Genomic DNA, 20,766 nt, shown 5'->3' with positions numbered 1-20,766 from the left:
AACCAAGCAAGTGACTGAAGTTTAGAAAAAAGTCCTATTATCAGTATCAATCTAGAAAAAAGCTATTAAATAGTAATAACATGTAATAGTGATGTGATAAGATGTGTATCTGATGTGATAAGATGTGTATCGGATGTGATAAGATGTGTAACGGATGTGATAAGATGTGTACCTGATGTGATAAGATGTGTACGGGATGTGATTAGATGCGATGATACGATAAGATGTGTATGAGATGTGATAGGATGTGATAAGATGCGTATGATAATTCATTTAATTTCAATGATGAATTTTTTTATAAATTTATTTATTTATGAGAAATAAATTAAATGTTAAAAGAGAAATTCTCATTACATTTGGAATTCCATGATTAGATGAAAAAAGACAATTTCTTATCGTATTGAAATTATGGGATAATTAATTTAATTTCAAAGATGAAATGTTTAGATAAATTTATTTATCTATGAGAAATATTTAAATGACAAAAGAGGAATTCTTACGACAATTGGAATTCCCTCATTTAGTTGGGCAAAGAGAAATTTCTAACATACTGAAATAATGGATATTTTAATTTAGATGAATTTATTATATGAGAAATACTTGATGGGAAAAGAGGAATTCCCAGAATCTTTTATTCAAAAGAAGAATATGAAATAAAATTCAATTGAGGAATTGAGAAGCAATATGGAAATAGTCGTCAGAAAAGAATCTTTAAGTTAAACCAAGCAAGTGAGTGAAGTTCAGAAAAAAGTCCTATTATCAGTATCAATCTAGAAAAACGCTATTAAATAGTAATTACATGTAATAGTGATGTGATAAGATGTGTATCTGATGTGATAAGATGTGTATCTGATGTGATAAGATGTGTATCGGATGTGATAAGATGTGTAACGGATGTGATAAGATGTGTATCTGATGTGATAAGATGTGTACGGGATGTGATTAGATGAGATGATGCGATAAGATGTGTATGAGATGTGATAGGATGTGATAAGATGCGTATGGGATGTGATAGGATGTGATAAGATGCGTATGGGATGTGATAAGATGTGATAAGATGCGTATAGGATGTGATAAGATGTGTATGGGATAAGGTAAGAAGTGTATCTGATGTGATAAGATGTGTATGGGCTGTGATAAGATGAGAATAGATGTGTTATAAAAGAATAGATGTGAAGGTGTATGTGAATGTATGAATGTGAATGCGGATGTGGATGTGCGAATGAGATGTGGATATATGAATGTGGATGTGGATGTGGATGTATGAATATGGATGTGGATGTGGATGTGGATGTGGATGTGGATGTATGGATGTGGATGTGGATGTGGATGTGCATTTGGATATATGAATGTGGATGTGGATGTGGATGTGCGAATGAGGATGTGAATGTGGATGTATGAATGTGAATGTGGATGTGGATGTGCAAATGAGATGTGGATGTGGATGTATGAATGTGAATGTGGATGTGGATGGGCGAATGAGGATGTGGATGTGGATGTATGAATGTGGATGTGGATGTGGAAGTATGGATGTGGATGTATGAATGTGAATGTGGATGTGGATATGGATGTGGATGTGGATATGGATGTATGAATGTGGATGTGGATGTGGATGTATAGATGTGAATGTGGATGTGGATATGGATGTACGGATGTGGATGTGGAAGTATAGATGTGGATGTATGGATGTGAATGTGGATGTGGATATGGATGTATGAATGTGGATGTGGATGTATATGTATGGATGTGGATGTATGGATGTGAATGTGGATGTGGATATAGGTGTATAGATGTGGATATGGATGTGGATATACGAATGTGGAGGTGTAGGTGGAATAATGAATGCGAATGTGTATGTGAAAGGATGTGACGTTGATATGAGAGTGAATGGATGAGATGTGATGGCATGTGAATCAGGACATGAATGAATGATATGTGATGTGTGAATGAATCTAATGTGATGAGATGAAAAATGATGTGATTGAATGAGAATGGGTACACATATGAATTGAATGTGGAATAAGTAATGTGGACTGATGAGGGATAATGTGGAAAGACGAGAGTTCATTATAAAAACTGTATTTGTGACCTGTTTGTAAATGATTGTTTTATGTCAAGAATGCTAGGGAAGCATTTTTGACCGTCTTGTGAATAAGGTCGTGGAGACCTAACTGATAAAGTTGCAACAGCTGACGGAGAGTCAACGGAGGACGTCTCGCGTAGCAAGGTCAACCGAGGTCTTGACCAGCCTTGGTTCGATTTAAATGGTAAGCTTCCGGTACGGTGGATGAGGGACCAAGGAAGCGGCCTATGAGTGAAGCGCTAGGTGACCTGCCAATGTCCGCCGTAGTACTAGTTGAGCTCGATATCTCAACATGAACCACATTTTTGTTTAGGGACTCAACGATTCGATGCAGCCCACCACAACCAAAACATTGTAGTGGTCCTCTCCTCATGTTTAAGTTCATTTCCTTACCTTTCCATTGTACTGTGGTTTGAAACACAGGTACTAGCATGTTATTCTGTAGGACATAGAATTTAGGTGTGACCTCCGCAGCAGCTTCCTCATAGTAATCTCCACTAAGTTCTACTTCACGTACCATATCAATATCTTCAGATGGCTCTTCAATCAATACTTGATTGATTTTAGCCTGTGGTGGTTGTGGTGGTAGAACACGTGGTGGTAAAGATGAAGTGTCCTGCACCTGAAACATTCCCCTAGCCAAATAGGAAGAGTTGGGTTGTCCAGTGATTTGTCCAAGTGGTGCTAATAAGGCCAATGGAGCTCTAGGTACCGGCAGGTATGCAACTATTTGGAACCTTGGATATCTACACATTGAAGTGTCATGATTTCCTAGTTTTACACAGTGTTCACAATAGAGTATTGGCCTTGCTCTTAACTCTGGACATTCGGTGGTAGTGTGATTCGATTTGCACATAGAATACCACACCAATTCCCTACGGGGGGTAAAGATGGTTATGCCCATACCCATATATTTCTCTTCCCTCCTTTACCTTCAATTTCTCTAGTATTGTGTTACTGAGCTTGTCCATAGTCATGTTTCTGACTTGCTTGCTCCAAATTCCAATCTCTTGGTGGCTCAAAACACGCGAAGTCGTTGTTTTGGTGAAGATATTCTGACATCTTTTGGTTGTGGCAATGCCAGCATATTATCTTCATATTCAATTGCGAGTTTGTAACATGCACCTAGAGTGGCTGGTCGGCGGGCTAGTACTAAATAATTATGCATCTTGTGGTCTCTAACTCCTCTCCAGAAGAAAGTCAATAACTGATCGTCAGTTAGACTCTCTCGTAGTTTGCACCTTGAATTTAAGTGCTTTAGTCGAGACACATAGTCTCTTATCGACTCCATTTCCTTTTGTTTGATATTGTGCAGCTGTGCCACATGGCTCCATCTATCACCACTTCTGGCAAAGCTGGGTACAAACACATTCTTGAGTCGCGTGAAGATAACCTTATCCTTGGGTTTAAGGGTTCAGAATAAATCATGTGCTTTCCCTTCTAGGGTCAGTGAGAAAGCATGAATCATTGTCACATCACTGATAGGCTCGCCAAAATCTCGACATGTTAAATAGGATCCCCGTCATTAGAGAATTTATGGACAATAATTTATGGACAAGCTATGAAATGATGTGTGGCTTCATCTGGGAGGGTCGCGATTCTAGATCAATGCCTAGTTTCCCTGACCATTACTCGGCCCATTTCTGCGGCCATATTCAACAAATCCAACCTTGTGGTTGGATTAAGATCGAGGGTTGGATCCACCCTTGGTCTTTGAGGAATTTCTCCCCCCCTACCTAGACGTCGTCCTCTTCCTGTGTTGGCTCTCGTAGGTATCTTTGATCCATGGGATGGACCTGCCACCATCACAACACCTTGGAAAGGCTCATTATTAGTTGCCTCTAAATACCTTTGAAGAATTAAGAGTTCCATATCCTATAGGAACATAGGATGATTGATCATCCGCTCGATGTCCTTTTTGGTGTATAGATTGTCCTCCACTTCGCCCGCCGCTCTTGCTAGGTTATACTCTTCTTCTAGGATCATAAAACCTTCTTTAGCTCTGGGTTCTTCAATTATGGGTTCTATATTTAGAACTTCTCCCTCACTTCTTCCCATGACTATTTCCAACTCCTTACCCTGTGATTGGAGTAAGTTTAAACTTCCCGTATCCTTTTTTTCATCTCTTACCCTTCGAATATCTAGCTCTTGTTTCCTTAAGCTCAACTCTTGTAGCTGTCGTTCCACCTTGATCCTTTTTAGATCTAACTCTACTTCCTCTAAGGTTGGGAAGAATACTTGACCCGTCTTGGCTACACTTTCGATGTCCCGTGTCATTCGGCGGGGGGTGCCGGTGCTTGTTGACAGCCTTGAATTTGACGTTTGGATGGGCACTTCTTGCCTTGGACCAAGTCCAACGCTGATTGACGGACTCATGCCCATAGATTGTGCTTCTTCATCATGGCTGGTTTGGAGACCAAAAAATCCGTGGTGGGCGATATCAATGATACCACTAGATTTGGTTGGGGATGGTGGTTTCTCCTCTTCCCCAAAACCAAAGCATCGCAACCCTTCTTCCATGGATTCTTCACTACTAGTTTCAATGGTGATTAGATTCCTTAAGACACACAAGTGAGTGCTTATTGAGTGCCCTGAACCCACACTTTTTTGATAGAAAGATCTTGGGTGAAATTGCTGGACTCATTGGAAAAATATTCTCCCTCACCATCTGATCTTAGGCATTTTATTTGCATGCCTTTTTCCTTCTCGACCAAGGTTTTAAATCTCTGAAAGTGAGCAAACACCTCACTTTTCTCATTCATGAAATAAATATTAAGATATAGGCCTTGGAGCCTTAGTGAACAAGGGTGTAGAAGGTGTGTGGGTGTGAATGGTCCTAAGGGAGCCACCTAAACCTAGGCCACTAGCAAGCCTATTTAAAGACTATTAAGATATAGGCCTTGGAGCCTTAGTGAACAAAGGTGTAGAAGGTGTGTGTGTGAATGGTCCTAAGGGAGCCACCTAACCCTAGGCCACTAGCAAGCCTATTTAAAGGCACATGCCAAAGGCATTCGTATGAAGCATGAAGCCTAGTTGTATGTATAAGCAACTTAATAAACAAGAGTCATTCTTGTATTTTGGGTCTCTCTCCTCCACATCTTCTTGATCTAGCATAAGCACTATGTTTTCTCAACATGGTATCTAGAGCTTGGGTAGATTATGTCTCATCTTGTGTGGTGTAGACTAGGTCATCTTCTATCCCGTTTTTTGTGGATCTTAACCCCCATCCAGTGGAGGCTTTCCAGCAGCTTGAGGAGGCCAAATCTTGCCGAGCTTTCAACTAAGGAAGTGTGAAGGACCTTCGGGGGCTCAGATCCGTACAACCAATTTGCTGTTTTTGCCTATCTAAGCAGCGGCATTACACCTGCTGGTTCAAGTCGGCACCCATTTTCTACAGCGCTAAAGTCATACAGCCATTCGCGTCGCACACCTGTGGGCACCATAGGCCTGAGGCAAGTTAGGGATTTTGAAGCCCATGACCTAAGGGCTTAGACTCTCAAATCTCAACCCTAATGGTGGCCTGACGGGCGTGCAATAGAGGAAAAACCAGGCTGCTCCTGTGTTTCTGCCATGAAAGCTTCTTCAAAAGTTTAATAATAGTGTTTTTAAACACTAATGATGCAATTCATCCATCAAAGGAGGTGGTCTTTAACACTAAGGAGGCTCTTCTTCATCAGTATTAGAGGCCGGGCACACACCATAAATGCCACATTATAAGTCTTCATCGTCAACCCGCTTCTATGCTTACCTTGGCAAGCTTCTAAGGAGAAATGGTGCAACCATAAGCCATTGTTTTCATCCCATAAGCCAAAGAGGTTGACGTTTGCTGGTTTTTCATCATCAAACTCAGTTCCTTGAGTGGTTTAAAGCTAGGCACATTTACACTAAGTGCTCATCTTAATATTTTTTGTGTATCACCCTTGAGGCTCTTGTTTGTAAGAGGCATAGGCATAGGCATGTCATAAGCCATATGCTCTCATTTTCCAAGCCCAAGGCATGTTATTCCGTTGCATACTCACCATTTTCATCTTCTAAGATGAGTTTTGAGGTTGAGAATAGCATTTCTAAGTGCTCTACCTTGTTGATTGTCATGTTTTTTATAAACATTTCTTGGCATTGTCTTTGTACGAGGCATAGGCAACATTATGAGCCATGCCCTCACCTTCTTCAGCCATGAATGATGTACCTTATTGGTTTGAGCATTTACCTCAGCCACTTACTCACTTTCATTAAGCTTGTACTTTCAAATCCTAATGGGTATCATGTAACCAACATGCACAAAAGCTCTTGTTGTAATTATGAAGTAGACACTGCCCTTGACCAATCTATAAGGCAAGTGGTAAGACCCTCCCTTTCCCTTTCCCATAAAAATCTACCTCATAACCATTACTCTAAGGAATTCCCTCATTGCCCATGGAGGAGGTATGGTATGCAGAGAAGCATCAAGTATGTTGAAGGGTTCATCTATGTGCAAACCACTTAAGCAAGGGTGGCAGCCTTGTGTTGATCATTGTGTGAGAATGGTTGTGGAAAGCATGTGGAAGCAATGGCATGTATGTCCAAAGCATGTCAACTACAAGAGGTCAAGCAAGCACACAAAGAGTGGGGTGCACCATCATTAAGGTGTACATTTTCATCGACATAAAATAAAGACTTAGATGGCATCATTATATTAGCCTCTAAGCCTCTAGGAACATAGTTGTAAGTCCTAGATAACCACACCACCATGAACATTCTTGTAAGCCTAATGTTATAAAGGCAAGTTTTTTTTTCATATGTCCAATACCACCCATTCCAAGCACATTTTTTCATGGCTGGTATTGAGGGGGGGTATTAAGATATAGGCCTTGATATTTTATTTAAATTTAAAGATAAATTTTAGATAAATTTATTTTATCTATGAGAAATATTTAATTGATAAAAGAGGAATTCCTATGACATTTGGAATTCAATCATTTAGATGGAAAAAGATAAATTCCTAGCATATTGGAATTAATGAATATTTTATTCAAAGATGAATTTTAGATAAATTTATTTTATTTATGAAAAATATTTAAATGATAAAAGAGGAATTCCTATGACGTGGAATTCAATAATTTAGATGGGAAGAGAGAAATTCCTAGCATATTGAATTAATGGATATTTTATCTTAGATTAATTTATTTTATGAGAAATATTTAATGATAAAAGAGGAATTCCCATGATATTGGAATGCAAATAATCAAATGCAAAAAGAGGAGTTTCCATGATAATTGAGGTCCAAGAAATTAAATGAGAAAAAGAGAAATTTTTAGTATAATTCAATTTATGATCATTTATCAAAAGTGAAAATATGTGTAAAATTGATTTCTGTAAATCCCATGAATTCTTCTATTCCAAAAGAGGAATGGGTGGTTGCACGATCAGGTGCCCAGTTTTGTCCACTCATGAACCCTGTAAACAGTAAAAAAACAAGCATTTGTTTACCTTTAGTGGCTAATCTCTCCTAGCTAACTTAGGAATTTCTTTTCAAGTTAGGAACATCACATGTAAAGTTGGGAATATAGTTACATAATCCGATTACGCATTAGATAGTCGAAAGTCCTCATTTCCTTAGGTACAAAGTCAATGTGTACACCCTGTCCTAAATTTGGACTGATTCCATAAAATGCTAATATCTTTTACATATAAACTCATATAAGATTCCCACTTTGGACCTTCGATCTTGACATAATATAGAGCTCAACATGATTTTTTGAGAAAATTCTAAGCTGTTTGTCTATTTTCTTTAAATATTTCAAAGTCTTTAAAGTGTTATGATATATGCCAATTTTGCACCCACAATAACTACCACTTAAAATACTCAATCTTGTACATCAAAAGAGTGGTAGATAGTGAGACATTAGTAGAATGTGGTGGTTAGTCAAAATTACAAATCCAATGTTTGTATTTTTAAGTATCCCTTTTCTAAAATTCTTCCAGGCTACAGAAGGCCTGCAAATATTAATAATCTAATTAGTAAAATTACATTCTTGATGTAAATCATCTAAAACCTATAAGAACTAGTAAAATTGTAATGGTGCATCTATGGAAAAATAAATTGGATCACTCTAAGTATGGAAAGATCAAATTTTTATCATTTCATCATATTTTTTTATTAATTTGATCAATTAGACTAATTTATATTAATTTAAGTTAGATTGGGTTAATTTGAGTGCGTGTGTATTTTCTATTAGTTTCTTGATCTCAGTTGAAGTACCTTGCCCCCAAAAATTTGCTCTCCAAGCATTGTCGCAGTCTAGCATCCCAGTCTAGCATAAACTGGACAAAATTGGACACCTTGATCCGGTACGGTGGATGAGGGACCAAGGAAGCGGCAAAAGTGAAGCTGCGAAGGATATAGAGGGTGCTTACCATACGGTGCTCAGGCTCTGGGTTGCCAAAGATACCCACACGTGTGTCGGGGAAGATATTGGAACAAGGAGTAAGAGTTGTTTTCTTAATTCGGGCATGGATCTGGTTGATTAACCTTGCTGGTCCTCCATGGCTCTTTTATATGGATCTGTTGGTTGATCTTGCTGATCTTCAATGGAGATTCCATCTGGATTTTTATAAGTGAATATGTTGTCGGGTACTATGAGCTAGGAACTATTGAAAAGGCCCCTGAGTGGACAGGTGGTGAGTGTTGTGGTTGCCAATGATGCCATAGGTACACGGATGAAGGAATGATTGGAAATTAGGATTCAACCGAATATTTTGGAGGATTATGATCAATGACACTAGGGTTTCATTAAAAGATTGTTTTAAAGATAGCTGAATCTGTGAAAAAGAAAGTTTCATATTGGGTGTGTAAGTGGTGTGACTAGCTTTAAGTTTGCATGAACATCTGGCTAGGGGGCCTCGAAACTCTTTTCCATGGTGCTCGGGACAAAACCTAACCAAATTCCTAATTGGATTCCCTCACTACAGTGGTTGGGTGGTTGGGTAACCCATGGGACTGGATGGGGTTAGGCTCGAGGACTGATGGATCCCTAAAATGAGACTCAATTCTGTTACGGTACGATAGACGAAGTAAATCCCAGATAGAAATTGTTCTATGGAAAAGAATCAACGGCTGTGCCTCGCAATGAGGAAAAAAGCCTTGGTCTTTATGACCCAAGTGCAAGTCTCTTCCTTGATCTGACCATGGGACTTATGAGTTCGGTCCGATCAATTCAGTTAGTTAAGGCTCTTGACTACGTTAGAGTAAAAACATCCTTGAGGAATCGCCCGTGCTTTCTGGGTGAGGGAATTTTTTTGGGTTCGGATTTGGAAGAACCGAGGGATTAGTCTCTTGTCCAGATATCTGTGGGCGAGGCCCCAAGTGAGGGCCCTATCCCGCACAAGAAGTGCTACTTCTGCTAGCACCCTAGAATTCATTGTGCGGAGGGGGCAAGGACCTTTCAGCTCTGGTATTAGAGCCAATTGACTAAAGTGGATCAACTCAGAAGCCCGAAATGTCAAAAATTTATGTAGCAAGAAGGTTGGAATTGTGTGATGAAATTGATATTCAGAATGAAGATTCATAAATACGCAATTTGATTTTCAGATGAAGGTTCCGCAATTGTATGGAATCCCTGACTTGCTTGAGGCCTAGACATGATGGTATTTACCTTATAATTCCAAGGACCGTGACTACCCGTATATACCGAGGTTATAAGTTGCAGCTCTTTACTGGGCAGTATATACGAGTGAATCTAAGACCTTGAAATTATAAGCAAAAAATGCTAATTCAAATGTGGTTGATATGATTTTAAAATTCTGGTTGAGAATTGATGAGTTGATTTCGATTATGATTGAAAAATGATGATTCTTGAATTTTGGTTGAAAAGCGATAAGTTGAGCAAAACCACAATGAGGATAAATCGGACGAATCCCAATGATGATGATAATAACTAGAATGATGATTATGACTTCAGTAAATCACTATGAGATTAGTGGATTGCGCTGATAGATTGCTACTGTTAACACTTGACCTAGTGGATCAAGTAAAGGGATGGTAAATTGAGAACCTGCATGACTGAAATTCCTGTGGAGGAATGTTCAGGCAAAATTCCCGGTCTGATGGCCCATTATTGTGTTAAGGATATGATCTGAATGAATTGTTATCTGATAATGTGTTCTATATAAGGGATCTTTATCCTAGGATTCTATTGGGTTGACCAGACTATAAGGAACCCTAGAATCAGTTGGATCTTAAGGGAAAGAGTTGTCCTCTAGTTTGCGAGATGAGGACATCTCGCGTTTTTTAAGCGGGGTAGGATGTAAGCTTCCTCCCTCCAACTTTTGAGGTGTACAGGTGTAAGAACCTCCCCTTTTGATCTTATAATTATTCCCCTCTCTAAAATAAAAGGAAGATTCTATTTTACCCTGTTTTGGCCTACAGAGAGAAAATGTCTAGAGGGAGGTAATCCAAAATTGAGATATTTTTGGATATAAAAATCCTCCTAGTGTCTAAAATGGTCTCCCCTGAAACAGAAATTCAAAAAGAACTTTCCAATGTGCAATTGGAATTAACTGAAAGTATGTATAAAGGACCTAAGCCTAAGGGTCTAGATTTTCAAAAAAATTAAATTATGGTTCAATTAAGGTTCCTATGGGCCAATTGGATCAATCCAAGTGTGGGGAGGAGATAAATCCAATTTATAAAAGAAAAATACCCAAAAATGAGTAAATGCCCACATAAGGTGAAGAGTTGACTGAGTACATGGTTTATTAGTAAAAAACTATGAATATTACTTTTAAAAATGAGATATTTTGGGTATAATGATACATTTTTGACACCTTGGTAAGGAGAAGGGGGCACTTCAAGGAGGCGCCTATTTCACATGTGTGGAGGAGTTTTAAAATCAAAAATAAAAAGATGTTCTTATCTCTCCTCTCTCCTAGATCAAACCAAATCAAAAGGGAGCCAACTAGGTCCAAATCAAAAGGGAGCCAACTAGGTCCAAATCTTGTCTCAGTTCAGCCAACTAGGTCCAAATCTTGTCCCAGTTCAGCCAAACTGAACGTCGAAAATTCTAGACCCTAGTTGGACTTGGTTAGAGGCCTCCCTCACCTATAAATAGATCCTTAGCCCTTTATAAAAATATATGTGAACTAAACCATGCCATTATTATACTACTAAAGTAATGATATTTTCTATTATCCTCTACAATTTGGAGAGATTGGAGCTTCTCTCTCTCTTCAACCTTCTTTGGAGTCTTCAACAACATACTAAACTAATTGATTGGGTTGGGGCCTCTCCAATGACTAAAGCAAAACAAGAGGTAAAGTGTGATTTTATGGTCTATTTCTTAATCTCTAAATGTTTCTCGCTTCTCAACCCCTCTCAAGCTTGAAAAGTATTTAATTGAATGGCTCTTTAATGAATTTTAGTAACTAAACACATAAAGTTTACATTTATGCTTAATTTAAAATGTTTTTTAAGCATATCTCTCTCTCCCCCAAAGAATGGTCATTCCTATGACCTATTCTATATTCAAATAATGCTTCTCATGAAGCAATTCTCAAATCAAAAAGTAAATTCTATGTTTGTCAAATTAGAGGCCAAAGAAGTGGCTTTTTAATGCTTTTATGCTATTTAAATTATGAAAAACTTAGGAATCAAGTCCATAATTGGATAGTGATCCAAATGATAGTTATTCTATCATATTGTATTACTAAAACTTTATGCTTTCAAAATTATTGAAAATTATCTCAGTAATAGGAGCGAAGCTCTGGTAAAATTTGTGAAAAATTAATACATAAATCAAATTCATGCATAATATAAAAAGAGGACTTCCTATCATATTCTAGGATTAATCATCCTAGGTTAATTAAATAATTCTCATCATAACCATGAAAAATTTGATTTTTAGATTTATGCATAAATAATTAATTAAAAAAAAGAAAAATTTCTAGTAATTCATTTTTACGGGACAAAAGAGATATTCCTATGACAATAGAGATCCATGTATTCCAATGAGGAAAGAGAAAAATTTAGAATACTAAAATAATGAATATTTTATTTAAAAATTAAAGAAGAATTTTAGCTAAATTTATCTTTTTGCATAGATATATTTAAATAATAAAAGAGAAATTCCTATGACATTTGGAATTTAATCATTTAGATGGGAAAAGAGAAATTCCTAGCATATTGAAATTAATGGATATTTTATTTAAATTCAAAGATGAATTTTAGATTAATTTCTTTTATCTATGAGAAATATTTAAATGATAAAAGAGGAATTCCTATGACATTTGGAATTCAATCATTTAGATGGGAAAAGAGAAATTCCTAGCATATTGGAATTAATGGATATTTTATTTAAATTCAAAGATGAATTTTAGATAAATTTATTTTATCTATGAGAAATATTTAAATGATAAAAGATGAATTCCTATGACATTTGAAATTCAAACATTTAGATGGGAAAAGAGAAATTCCTAGCATATTGGAATTAATGAATATTTTATTCAAAGATGAATATTGAAATTAATGGATATTTTATTCAAAGATGAATTTTAGATAAATTTATTTTATCTATGAGAAATATTTAAATGATAAAAGAGAAATTCCTATGACATTTGGAATTCAATCATTTAGATGGGAAAAGAGAAATTCCTAATATATTGAATTAATGGATATTTTATATTAGATGAATTTATTTTATGAGAAATATTTGATGATAAAAGAGGAATTCCCATAATATTGGAATGCAAATAATCAAATGCAAAAAGAGGAATTCCCATGATAATTGAGGTCTAAGAAATTAAATGAGAAAAAGAGAAATTTTTAGTATAATTCAATTTATGATTATTTATCAAAATAGAAATAAGGGTAGAATTGATTTCCATAAATCCCATGAGATCTTCTATTCCAAAAGAGGAATATTGAATATAATTCATTTGAGGACTTGAGAAAGAATATGGAAATAGTCGTTGAGAAAAAGAACCTTTATCTAGGCCAAGCAATTGGCAGAAATTAAAAAAAAAACATCCACATATATTCATGTCACATCACATCTCTTTACATCACATCACATTCTTTCACATACACATCCACATCCATTCTTTCACATAAACATCCACATCCCTTTACATCACATCATATTCTTTCACATACACATCCACATCCATTCTTTCACATACACATGCACATCTCTTCTTTCACATACACATATAGATCCACATCCATGTACTTCACATCTCACCCTTTCACATATCCTCTCATCTCATCATTCACATCCACATCCATTTTCATTAGATCACATCCTATTTACATCTTATCACATCCTATCGCATTCCATTTTCATCTTATCACATCCATTCACATCCTATCACATCCCATTTTCATCTTATCACATCCATTCACATCCTATAACATCTCATTTACATCTTATCACATCCCATTTACATCTTATCATATCCCATTTACATCTTATCACATCCGTTCATCCTATTCCCATTTAGTAGTTTTTACTACTTTGATACCCATAAGAATTCAATTTTGAAATTAAGTATCAGCCAGGGAAAGAAAATGTGGTAGCAGATGTGCTCTGCAGAAAAGCCTCCTTACTTGCAATTATAGTGGTGTTAAATCCATTGATCAGTGAAGCAAGGGAGAGAATCATGCAAGATAAATTATTTGCCCCTATTGCTACCCTTGTGATACAAGAAAGAAAGACTTCTCATGAAATGAGTCGAGTTCTTGGATACAAATTGGATGAAGGATGCATGTATTATAATAATCGACTATGCATTCTTGATGAGAGAATAAAGGGAAGGATTCTGAGAGAAGTCCATGATAGCCTGATAGCTGGATATCCAGGGTTTATAAAAACCTATATGTCTATGAAGAAAAGCTTCTTCTGGCTAGGACTCAAAAAGGATGTACTTGATCATGTGCAACAATGCTTAATGTGTCAGAGTCAAGGCAGAGAGAGTCAAGATGCTAGGAAAACTACAGCCCCTAGACATTCCACAAATGAAGTGGGAATGTATCAGTATGGATTTTGTCACACTGGACTACCTTCAGTGCAATCAAGTTACAACTCCATTTTTGTGGTAGTTGACAGACTAACCAAAGTTGCCCATCTGATTCCAATGAAAGAAACCTACACTGCAGTGGATGTTGCCAGAGTTTTCCTCAAAGAGATCTTAAGATTGCATTGCTTACCCACCACGAGGATAGTAAGTGACAAAGATCCCAAGTTCACATCGAAATTCTGGACTGCATTCTTCAAAGCAGTAGGAACTTTCTTGGATCTCAGTACAGCCTATCACCCCAAAACAAATGGCTAGGCTGAAAGAGTGAATTAGGTAATAGAAGATATTCTTCGCTCATCTTCGCTCATGCTGTGGCAGGGAACCCAAGAAGTGGTTAAGCCATTTGCACTTGGTTGAATTTGCTTACAATGCTTCTTATCATCGAAGCATTGGGATGATCCCTTTCAAAGCTTTGTATGGACAAGATTACCCTACACCATTGACTTGGTCTGACCCATTGATCAGAGTCGAGGTGTCCAGATAGATGCTTGATAACATGGACCGGCAAATGCAATCAATCCATAAAGATATTAAGGCAGCCCAGGATAGGCAAAAGCAATATGCAGATAAAAAGAGATCAGAGAGAGTGTTTGAAGAATCAGATATGGTCTTCATTCAAGTACGACCAAAAAGAGTTTCCTTATCTTTAGGGAAGTACAAGAAGCTCTCTCCCACATACTGTGGACCATATGCTATTTTATAAAGAAAGTAGGCGATCTAGCTTATAAACTTCTTCTATCTCCCCATCTCAAGGTACATAATGTATTCCATGTCAGTTTGCTTAAGAAATATGTACCCAGCCCAAGTCACGTGCTTGATGAACAATGGATTTCTCCAACTCAAGGCCAGATGGTACTCCAACCTGAAGAAATTCTTGACGTTCGGGAGAAGGTTCTCAGGAGCAGAGTCCTCAGAGAGTTTTTAGTCAAGTGAAAGTTCTTCCCTCTAGAAGACGCCACTTGGGAGAAAGAAGAAAAGTTGGTAAAAGATTACCCCCAATCTCGCATTTTTCAAGTGGGAGACGATGTAAGATTCCTCATTAGCCTATATAATAAATAAGCTTTTACCTCAATCCCCTGTAGATATTTTTTGATATAAAAATTCTCCTAATGTCTAAAATATAATTCCTTGAAACAAATTTCAAAATAAATTCTCTAATGTGTATTAGGAATCAATTAGAAATATGTATTAAAGACCACAGCCTAAGGGTCCAGATTTTTAAAAATTTTGGATTATAGTTCAATTAAGTTTCCCATTGGCCAATAGGATTAGTCCAAGTGTTGAGATGAGATAAATCCAAAGAATAAAAGAAAATATCCAAAAATGAGTAAATGCTCACATAAGATGAAAAGTTGACTGAGTACAAGATTTATTGGTTATAAAATAAGAGATAATAGTAAAAAAATAAGATATTTAGAGAAAATGTTACGTTTTTGACACCTCAGTGTATAAGGAGAGAATGCCACATCAATGAGGCACCTTTTTCTTCATGACTACTTAAAATGTGATATTTTTCTCTCTCCTCTCTCGTGGAACAAACTAGATAAAAAATGGAGCCAAACTAGTCCAATTCTTGTCCAAATTGAGTCAAACTGAAGCTGGAAAGCTCTAGAACCTAGTTGGACTTAGTTAGAGGCCTCCCACATCTATAAATAAATCCTCATTCCTTTGTATTCTCATCTTTGAGCTACACCATGCTAGTATTATATTAAAATAATCATATTTTCTATTATCTCTTAATTTTCCTCTTCTTGTGGTGGGGAGCTTGGAGCTTCTCTCTCTCTTCAACAACTCTTGGAGTTCTCTTCTCCTCTTGCTAACCAATTGATTGGTTGGGGGCTTCACTACTAAGGGAAGAATCAAGCCAATCTTAGTGGTAAGATTAATTTTTATAATTTTTTTTAATTATCTCAATAATTTCTTCTTCTCAACCTCTCTCAAGCTTGAGAAGCTTTCAAAATTATTATTTTAATTAAAATCAAGCTTTTTCTAAGATTTTAAATATTTAATTAGAATTAAGTTAATCTTTATGCTTATTTGTAATGCTTTCTTTAAGTAAATCTCTCTCTCAAAAAGAATAGTCATCTCTATGGCTAATTATTTAACAAAAGAATGTTTCTCAAAGATAATATCTTATTTCAAAACTAAACTCTAGGCTTGATGAGCTACAGATTAAGAAAATGATATTTTCATGATTTTGTGCTATTAAAATAATGGTTAATTCTTTTAGATTGTTTATGAGTAGTTAAAAAACTACTTTAACTCATTCTAAATGAGAAATGGATTATCCTAAGAAATTGGAAAAAGAGGAATGTTGAAATTAGCTTAATCTAGTGGGATAATCATAATTAAAATAATAATTTAAATTTATTATTTAAACTTATGCTTAAAAGTAGAAGTGCTATCATATTTTCATTACAAGCTTTTATTCTTTTAAAAAATCTAAAAATTATCAGTAATAATTTTTTTAGAAAAAAATATATATCTTATTTTTATGCATAATACTAAAAGAGGAACTCCTACCATGTTGTAGGTTTAGAAATTTTAAGTAAAATGAATGATTTTGACCATATTCGTGAAAGAATACTTTTTGTATTTATGTATAATTATTTAATTAAGAAAAAAGAAGAATTTTTGGCATATTAAAAAAATGAATATTTTATTTAATTAAAAAGATAAATTTTCATGATATTTTAAGTACAAAATAGGTTTAAATTAGTTTTGATAACAAAAGAGGAATTTTTACCATAAGTCCACCTAAAAAAATAAGGTATATTAATGATTAAATTGGTGGGAAGGATATTTTTATGTGGATAAATAAACAAATTGTTATATACCCATAATTAGATCAGTGAAAGAAGAGTATTTTTATAAAATCCTGATATTCTTGTAAAGAACTATTTCTTAATCTATTGTGGTTAGGAAGGAATGAAATTCATAAAGTTAGAATTTTTCTTACTTTTAGAAGTTCTGTAGATTTTTATCTGAAGAAAATCCTTAGGAATCAAAGTTAGAAGTAAATCGAATAATTTTGGTTGACCACGAGTGTGAGAATCAAAGTTAGAAGTAAACCGAATAATTTTGGTTAGACCACGAGTGTGAGAATAGCGACCAGTAAACTACTTGCCCATCTCTCGAATCTGAATCTCTCGAATCTGAATCAAGCAAAAACCTCAAGACCAATTCCAAATATTGACACAAAGAATAGACTACCGTTGGATTAGCGTAGTTTTTCCTTAACCAAAATCACCAAGAATCAAGTTAGAAATTCAGTCAAATGATGGGTAGATTATCCTTTGATGAGGGATCAATGATTCTCATTAAGAAAATCTGGATTATGAGAAAAGGGTTTTGTGGAATCAAACTCAAACCGGGAATTCTACTTGCATAGAATCTCTGTTTTTTAAAAGGATTGTTTTACACCAGAATGTTGGAGGAAGAATTTGATTTGTGATGATTAACTAAGAAGAGACTCGTTTACAACAACTGGCGAGGAGTCGTCGAGGGTCATCGCTCTCGCGGCAAAGCCTGCTAAGGTCTTTACCAGCCTCGGTATAGTTAAAATGGTGCGCTTCCAGTACGATGGGCGAGGACCGACGAAGCAGTCCCTGAGTGAAGTGCTAGGACACCTAAGTAGGATCCTAGAGGGTTCTGACTAGGTGATGTGCATGGGCTCGCGGTTGCTAGGACACCCATGCGTACGTCAAGGAAGATACGGATGAACTGAAAGGAATTACTTTTGTGAACTGAATTTTGATATTAGATCTCATTGGTTGACCAACTGGTCTTCAACGACAGAGAGTCTAGATGATAAATCCCTGTGAATCAATGGACTCAATGTTTTGGAGGATCATGATCAGTAATACTATGATTTCATTGAAAGATTGTTTTAAAGATAGCCGAATTTGTTAAAATGAAAATTTCATATTGGATGTGTAAGTGGTATGACTACTTTAAATTTTGCTTGAAGAGCCAGCTAGGGGCCTGGGAACTCTTTTCCTCGGTACCCGGGCAAAACATAAATAAAGTTTTATAAAGGAATCCCACCAATATAGTGCTTAGGCGGTTGGCTAACTGATTAGGCTGGATCAGGGGATTCCTGGGATACAAATAGTTACGATTAAGTTACGTTAGTTAGATTAAGTCCTAGAAAGACCCTTGTTCTATAGGAGGCAATCAGCGGGCCGGCAGCTGTGCCTTGCTAAAGGGGGAAAAAAGTAGTGATTCTATGGATCAATTGCAAGTCTCTTCCTTGATCCTACCATGTGACTTTCGGGTTCAGTCAAATCAGTTTGGTTATCTAAGACTTTAACTCGTTAGATCAATTCTCTCGCTAGATGATTTTCTTGGTGGAATCGCCCGTGCCTTTCGGGTGAGGGAAGTTTTTTCGGGTTTGGTTTCGGAGGAACCGCCAGGCTAGTCTCTTGTCTGGACATCCGTGGGTGAGGCCCCAAGTGTGGATCCCTGCCCCGCGTGAGAGGCTAGCGTCGCTTCCACCACTAGCACCCTCGGAGGGGGCACCGCAAAGGGGGTGGGGATCTTACAGAGTTAGAGAGAGAGAGAGAGAGAGAGAGAGAGAGAGAGAGAGAGAGAGAGAGAGAATATATAATGAGGTTAGATAGACTTTTGTGCTACCACAAGAAAGAGGAAATGGAGACAGATTTAGAATAAGCAATGTGCATAATATATATATATATATATATATATATATATATATATATATATATATATATATAGAGAGAGAGAGAGAGAGAGAGAATAGATGATGTGCATCACATAAGCAACAGAGAATACATGCACATTTGATATGGACTACGGCACATTACGGTCGAGCAAGTCAAAGTATACATCACATACAATAAAAAGTACAAAATGCTTTGCTTTTTAGTAACAAAGCATTGTATGCCCATTGGCGAGATATTCAATTAAAGGATTACTCCATTTTGGGGCAATACCAACATAAAATAATGTGGCTTCCTTAGTAGTTTTGTAGTGTCTACACTTGGTGCTCTTTGCTACATAATTGTTGGCATTTGTGAATAATGTAGGCCACCAAAAGCCTGGCCACATTGCTCTTCTTCTTTTTCTTTTTGCAAAGAAGTGTCTACGTGCAATGCCTATATGAACGGATTGTAGAGCATCATTGTACTTCTGTCCATCTCTTCATTAAGCCAGAGTCAAAGTACTCCATCTATCCCTTTTGTATATAATTGACGTGATATCATTTGATATGAGGCACTTAGTATAATGTCTCTCGTTTCTTATACAAGAAAGTTTAAAATGGGCTTTCCTAAAGTAAAATATCTAATAATATGCTCATCTATTTAGGAATAACACCGATTTGAAATAACTTTCCATCGGGCATGTCAAGAGGTTCTCTAATTGATATACACAAAAGATGATCAGCTTGTTGATGCATCATACCCTGACAAACAACTGCCATAGAATTAAACTCTTGAAATAGTACAAACCACCTAGTAATATGCCTACTTTCATAGGTTTGTTCATAAGGTAAGGATGTGATTGATGGTGGTCAACAAAAAATAGAAAGTGACTCACCAAAAGATAATGACAAAATTTCTTGATAGCATAAACCACCCTTTCTCTTTTAGTTGTATAGTTGCGTTTAGTGTCACTAAGGTGACTAACATAGGAAATAGGGAACTCCATATTCCTCTCACCGTGTTGAACCAAAAGACAGTCAATTGTAAATACTAAGGCATATTTATGCGCATTACCTTCCATTGCAGAGCTTATAAAATGGGTGCAAATACCAATGTGTCTTTCAACTTTGTATATGCCTCCTCACAATCCTGAGTCCAAATAAAGATTCTCAAGAGCCCATATAGAGGTTTTGTAATCTTTACATACATGTAGATGAACCAATGGTAATATCCACAATGTACCATGAATATTTGAACCCCTTCAGCGTTGATTGGATGCAGCAAATGGACAACAATCTTTATGTTGTTAAAGTTTTTTGTAATGCCATTTCTCAACATAATACGTCCTAGGATATTTCCTTGCCTCAACTTGGCCTCAACATAAATTTACATTTTTCAAGATTAAGGAAAACTTGATACAATGCAATTTTAAGCAGGAAATATGGTCACCTCTTTTGTGTTGAGTGTATGCATAGACCATCCTCCATGAAGATTTCCAAAAAAATTCTCAAGTACGACTTAAAAGCACGACATGTCAATCTTTGAAAGGAGCATTTGTCAAGTCAAAAGGCATGATTTTATAAGCAAACACCCCCTAGTTGGAAGCAAATGCTTCTTGTGTTGATTTGCAAGGTGTATAAACACTTGGTTATAGCCTAAAAGGCTATCTAAAAAGCTATATGCATCTTTACCAGCCACTCCTTCAAGCACATGATCAGTGAGAGAGAGGGTAATGATCTCTAATTATAGTTGCACTGACTTCTTTCAAGTTCACACAAACACAAAGTTTGCCTTTTTTAAAAGGTACAACTGCAATGGGAGAGACCCACTCTATATGTTTGATTTCAAAGATGCAACATGCATCTATCAGCTTATCAAGCCCCCTTTGGTATTTTTCACAAAGTCCTAGTCATAAGCATAAGGCCTTTGTCTAGTTGGTTAAGTCAGTACCATTCCTTGATAGGAAGGTGT

This window comes from Cibotium barometz, chromosome 54 (assembly GCF_041138505.1).
Source record: "Cibotium barometz isolate CiBa-2024 chromosome 54, ASM4113850v1, whole genome shotgun sequence".
Lineage (NCBI taxonomy): Eukaryota > Viridiplantae > Streptophyta > Polypodiopsida > Cyatheales > Cibotiaceae > Cibotium > Cibotium barometz.
This window is presented reverse-complemented; position numbering follows the sequence as displayed.